Source organism: Cynara cardunculus (assembly GCF_001531365.2).
Source record: "Cynara cardunculus var. scolymus isolate 2C chromosome LG 9, CcrdV1, whole genome shotgun sequence".
In the NCBI taxonomy this organism is placed as follows: domain Eukaryota; kingdom Viridiplantae; phylum Streptophyta; class Magnoliopsida; order Asterales; family Asteraceae; genus Cynara; species Cynara cardunculus.
Genome location: NC_037536.1, coordinates 12,146,844 through 12,154,153, shown reverse-complemented (window position 1 = coordinate 12,154,153; position 7,310 = coordinate 12,146,844). Strand labels below are relative to the sequence as shown.

Sequence of the window (7,310 nt, the reverse complement as noted above, 5' to 3'; positions counted from 1 at the left end):
TTAATTATATTTTAGGTTTTTTATATTTAAAATGAGATGTTTATCCCGTATTTGATTGTATTAATCTGTAGTTAGTTACATAAATTCAAAATAAAGCTTTAATAAGTTGTAGCTATGCACAATTTATTTGTAATTTTGAATTTTAAGTAATATGCATCAATAAGCAGTACTTTATGCATAAAAATTGGTTTTTAAGAGTTTTGTTAAATGCTTTATAATATAGTGTAGATAAGATTCATTTGAGAAGTGGTAAATATTTGAGAAGTAAAGAAGTGATCTTAGCACTTCATTTGGTCAAGATTTGCGGCTTTGATCATGAAGTACTAGATAATTTCTCACATGGATATGCAGAAGACGGAGGATGGTTTCGTAATTTTTACAAATAGACGTCAAACAGGTCCATATGTGAATCCATGTGATTCACATAAAAACTAAATGTTCACATGTGAATCCATGTGAACAATATGTTCATATGTGAACACGTGAATTAGTTCAAATGGGAACTATTTAACTGATCAATTATATGAACTAACAAGTTCATATGTGAATAAGTTAATTAACTCATATGTGAATAGGTTAATTCATTCATATATGAATCAATTAAAATAGTTCATATGTGAATTACACGGGTTCATATATGAACAAATAGTTCATATGTGAATCACATAGGTTCACATATGAAAACGTTTACCGCTTATTTATAAAAGTTACGAAACTATCCCTCTAGTTTTTGTATAGCGCAATTTTTGACTAGTCAAAACCGTAGTTATTGACCAATCAAATTTGATCTTTAGTGTATGAAGAGTTAGGATAACTTCTTTACTTCTCAAATATTTACCACTTCTTCAAATAACATTTGGCTATATATATTAGAGGCGGCTTAAATATATTCTTATATTGCCAAATATATTGTTATCTATTAATTTGTTTCTCACATATATTAATATTAAAACGTTTTTCTCATTTCAATAAATGATCTAACATGATTTTAATATTATATATATATATCAATTGATTATAAAAACATGAATTTAATTAGTCAGTTTATTAGGGAACAAGGAAAAATATTATCTAGACAAGTGAATAGATTGACATTGAAACAACGACGATTAATTATTATTGTTATAAAACAAGCTCGCATTTTATTTTATTTTTATCTTTTCTTAATAATGAGAAACAATTTGAAAAAACCGAGTCGACCACTAGAACTTCTAGTCTTAGAGCCAGAAAAAGATAGGTTTGCTTTTTCTTACTAATGGATATGACAAAGGTCTTCTAAACCTTTGGTATAGAATCAAATACTAAATTTTTTTATAAGTTGATTCACATGTCTTTTTGATCTAACTTAATATATAATAATAAAAAAAAACCTTATCTCTATCTATCTATCTATCTCTCTCTCTCTCTCTCTCTCTCTCTCTCTATATATATATATATATACAGTATTATAAAGCATTTGACAAAAACTCTTAAAAACCATTTTTTACGCATGATGTATTGCTTATTGATGCATATTACTTAAAATTCAAGGTTACAAGTAAATTGTACGTAAGTACAACTTATTATATCTTGATTCTTGAATTCGTATAACTAACTACAGATAAACATAATCAAATAGAGAATAAAATCTCATTTAAATATAATTAGGATAATCATTGAGTTCTAACAAAATATTTATTTATTATATTTATAAAAAATTATATTATTAAACCAAAAAAATGAATTAAAGAAATAAACAAAAAAGAAAGAAATTTTAAATAGTTAGTTTGATATTAATATCAATATTTTTTTTCAATGTTTTTTTCATCATTTCTTCATATTTATATTTTATATAAAAATGAAAACATTACATTTTTTCAAAACCACATAAAACCGTATTATAACATTGACTGAGACAAAGAAAAAACGAAACATTAAAATCGAGATGCATCTTGCTACATTGTGCGAGTACTCTTCTAGTATGTATATATATATATATATATATATATATATATATATATAAGTGTTGTTTCAAACAAGAACAATATCAATTTACGATCATGTAGGAAGTTTTTTTGTAGAAACCACTTTGTTCGGAGGTTCACATAAGTTAACATCATCATATACGTTAGATATGTTAACGTGGAAAAGTTAACATACCTTAATTGGAAATGTTAACATATGTGAGAATGTTGTGGACATCCGATCCGCTAACAAATTAAATGGTTCTTATTTAAATTTCTACCGAAATCCAACCATATATATAGATTATATAATATATACTTAGGTTAACATGAGAACTAATACAAATCCAGAACGTGTATATTAATTGACGCATATATACAATAAAAATATATTGACCCCCAATGAGAATATTCATCATTACATATCTAATATATGCATTGATGCATATCCTCGATGAAACTCATTAGTGTATATGCATTGAGTATATGTATCAATGAATGTATAGGTTCTCATGGTTTTCAAAAAATTTTGTGGTTCTCATATGAATAGGCCCCACATAATATATATATATATATATATATATATATATACACATATAAATGTATGTAATGAATGCCACTAAAAATCTAGGGGAAGTTGTCGGTATTTACTTGGAAACTTGACTAAGCTCTTTCTTGTGAAGTGACTGAAGCAAGTTGAACCCTAACTTGGCAAGTTTAAGCAAAGATTCATTGTGAGAAGCTTGTTTTTGGTAGAAAGGAATGTAATGCAGAGCCTCTAGTCTTGGAAAACTTTTCCATAAAGATAACTTTAGTGTCGCTTGTATTAGAGACGAAAGGGTAGAGTTGATTCGAAGAGGATCCTTTGATATTTCATCAAGACGAGAACTTGTAAAAACAAAAGCCTCATCTAGTATAACTTCACCTTGCACCCTCATATACGTTGCCTCATACAACTCAAGCATGTCTTCAACATCATTTGTTAAGGATTCCTTAAAACATCCATTTTCATCCTTATAGTTGTTGAAAATATCTGTGTCATATAACAAATTGTTATTTAGATTCCTTAATTAATTTGTAGGATTAATATTTTAAATATATGGATATAACTTACCAGACGAAACATAGAAGCCTTGTTTTCGTAAAAGTCGAAACCAAAGGGAAGGCCTACCAGCATTCCAGTTATCACCATACGTATCATATATATGCTGCAAGGATTGTGCTATTTCGTCTTCAAAATAGTAGGATATGCATAGACGTTGGATCACATCAATCAGTTTCAACAAATTTGTGTGTTCCACTGGAATAGCTAGTGCTGCTACTAAATCTTTCCGCACTTTGTCTTTCAAATGTTCTATTTCTTCCATCTCAACTCCTTGATCTTCTTCCTGTATTTCCTCATGAATCATTATTAATTAGAGTTGTTGCCAACATACACACAAAAATAATCGTTACTAGGCTCGACCCTAGTCGTGGACAACCTATGGCATCAAAGTCTAAGGGGCATCAACTCACGTCGTGTGCTAGTATTACTAATAAAAATTTAAAAATAAAAGAGAGGCTACTATACCAATATTCGAACTCGAAACCAGAATCATGGTCAAACCCGCCCTTACGAGTCGGCTACTTATGTCTTTCACTACAAAGAAATTGGATTTATTGGACGCCAACAATTTTGAAGTGTTCTAATAGACTGTTTTATAATACTGAATTTAATTACTTAAGTTGTATGTCCCGAAAAATAAAGTGTATCATCTAAATGTGTTGTAATATGTTTATAGGACGTTTTTGAGCATCATAACAAGTTTTTTTTAACATTTTTCTAAAGCGGCATCGTATTAACTATTTTACATGACACTATTTGAAAAAATGTCTTATAAAATCAAGTTTATTATAAAAAGATAGGTTTATAGGATAATTTCTCAAAAAGTCTCCTATAAAATAGCTGATGCGACATTTTTTATAATTAAAAATGTCCTAAAAACTTGTTAAGGATGCACAGAAGCGTCATATAAACTTATTACAACATCTTCACATATAACATTTTATTTTCTAGTCGTATAAAGTAAGTCTTATAAAACAGTTTACTATGACGTTTAAAAGTTAATGACGTCCTATAAACCCAATTTTGTTGTACTATTTGATTATTGTTTGTCTCATTTTTCTTCTATTACTTTCCTTCTTGATTCCCTTTTTTCTTTCTTAATTTCAATTTTCTTCTCGTCTTTATGCCAACACATATATCTATCTAAAGTTATTTGGATTACTAGTTGGTTTCAACTTTTGCTGTGATTGACCCCACGTAGTCATAATATGACTCTCGAAGATTGTTCTTTACTTTGTTTTATATTTCTTAATTTGATGTTGAATCGTATATATGATATTGTTGTCACTCATAGTTTGGTTGTTTCTTAAGGATCAACATATAGGGTTGACACTCACTACTTATAAGGATGTTTAATTAGACTATTAGAATATCATACAACTATAGTCTTAAGTTCTTCGAAAGTTTAAGACAACTTCAAGACCATATAGGGTTGTATAGGTTAGTATATGTCGATGTACTTAGATTATAAATTGTATATTACAAAAAACACATTATCAAACAAGAACAGTAACAAAAATCGTCATGGAGATGAGTCAACTAACTTGACTATGTTCCAAACATATTAAAAATAGTGGTTTTCCTTTGTGTTTTTTTATACATAATGGGGCGTTATTTTGCTTTTTCGCCCTTGGCATGAATTACCAAGGATCGACCCTGATTGATAATAAGAAAAGGCCATTGGCGTAACCGTATCCGGTAGCCCCACCTTCATGTAGATCTGGAGTTCAAATCTTACCAAAAATATGTAAGTTTAATTTGCCATATGCATACATAATAATAGGTTCATTTGAGAAGTGGTAAGTATTTGAGAAGTAGAGAAATGATTTTAGCCTTCATTTCGTCAAGATTTACGGCTTTGACTGTGAAACACCATATAATTCCTCTCATGGTATGTTGAAGATAAATGGGTAGTTTTGTAACTTTTACAAATATGCGACAAAATAAGTGCATATTTGAACCTATCTAATGCACATATGAACTAATTAACCGATTCACATATGAATTAATTAATTGATTCACGTATGAACTAATTAACTGATTCACATATAAAATAATTAACTAATTGATATATGAACCATGAGTTCACATATGCACTTATGAGTTCACATATACACTTGTTTACCACCTATTTGTAAAAGTTACAAAATATCCTCTATTTTTCTCTTGACAAATCAAAGCTAAATCTTGACCTATCAAAGCCACAACAAAAGCTGCAATTGTTGACCAATCTTGATTGTATGAAGGACTAGGATCAGTTATTTCCTTTTCAAATACTTACCACTTCTCAAATGAACCTCTCTCCACATACATATATATGGATGGAGAATTGGATGGAGGATCATGTGAGAAATAGATCAATTTGCAAGAAATGCAAGGACCAAATCAAATGTGATATAACACATCTAAAAGGACGTGGGAAACTTAATTAGTCTTGGTAGCAGTAAAATTTGCTTGCGATATGGCCGGTCAACAACGTGTTGTATGATATGTGATTAATTGACCTGTCCCTTCTCGTGTACTTCTCACAAAATTAAGAGGGTTCTCATTTGAACCGCTCCCTCTATATATTAATTTTACATACCTCGTTGTAGATGAGAAATTGATCTCCCCAAATGCTGGGAGGATAGTTGGCAACGGGTCGAACAACTTCCTCTTGTGTAATAGACATATTGTGCTATGTGGATCTTTGTAATCTAGTATTTGAAAGCTGATATTAGCATTCAGGAGAGTCGGATGCTATTTATAGAAAACATAACACCATTAAACAATAAATAACAATATATATTGGAATTTAAAAAAAATTCATTAAATTCTTTTGTACACGACTCATTCCATGCATCCGTGCAGTCCAAACCCATTTAATTGTTATGGAGTGTATTTCACGAAAATCTTAAATCAATGGTTTTTATCAAGATTCTAAATGATATGAGACGTGGCGTAGCGGTAAGATCAAACTTCAAGTCTTAAATGTTACAACGAGGCTCTGACAATTTTCAAGTCATGTCCTAAGATGACATATGTGTGTATACACACACACACACATTTGTGTATGGGGGGAAGAGTTCAAACGAGAAGACTTTCATTTTACGAGAATGTGAGAACACCCTTTTACTATAGACAATCGTATGTGATACTATTATTCCATCACATATAATACACATGTGATACTAAATCAGAGACATGAACGATTTTCAATGCGATCTTGGTTATGGCCCAAGTCGCCCTTACACCACAAAGTCCCCTCACAAGTATTATCAAATGTTATAAGGGTGTTGTTGATATGATACTATAATTCATCAAAACTATCACATGTGATGCTAAATCATATACGCAGACAACCTTTGGCGCGACCTATGTCGTAGAACATGTCGTCCGCACATCACAGGATCCCCTCACGCATATTATCCCATGCGATAATGATGTTCTCGCGTTCTCGTAAAATGGAGGTGTTCTCGTTTGAACCTCCACCTACATGTGTGTGTGTATATATATATATATATATATATATATATATGACATTTGTGTGTGTTAGTATTTTAAATAATATTGTAGAATAATTTAAATTCATATAACATAGTTAATAAATTAGAAACCAAAAAAAACCATTTATATCAAATAATCAAACTTATAAGAAAATAATACGGATAATGCAAAATAATACATCATGACATATATGCAACACGTTTCATTGAAAGCTAAACCTTAGAAAAAGGAAACCTCGTAAAACAATCATATGCTCCAAAACTGTTGTTATAAAAATCGATTTGGGAGGAGCACCTCTAGCTTGACTAATGAATGGCAAAAGGATACACCCCTACCACATGACAAAAGGACGTATGTGCCCAATTGTGTACTAACCACTTATTTGTTATCGTTATTAGTAGCTCGTGTTGATGAATTTGATTTACATATGTTTTGATGTTGACAACGAATGTCATTCACTTGATGTTTGGCTCATCGAATTTTCAGCCTTACCTTACTCATGATTGATAAAATCGAGTTTATAAAACGTGAAAAATGTGACGGTCTTGTAATAAACTGTCATATAGAAATTACATTCTTATGACCAAAAATAAATCATTATATCTAAAAGTGTTACAATAAGTTTATATAACGTTTTTGACAAACTAACAAGTTTCTTTAAACGTTTTTAAAATAAAGTGTTGTGTTAACTATTTTATAAGACAAATTTGAAAAAAAAGTGTTCTATTAAAACGATAGAATGTATATATATATATATGTGTGTGTGTGTGTGTGTG

General features: G+C 30.0%; 1 pseudogene; it reads right to left on the bottom strand.

The window, feature by feature from the left end:
* Positions 1-5,719, bottom strand: part of LOC112517784 — a 7,572-nt pseudogene extending 1,853 nt beyond the window's left edge.
* Between the last annotated feature and the right edge of the window lie 1,591 nt (positions 5,720-7,310).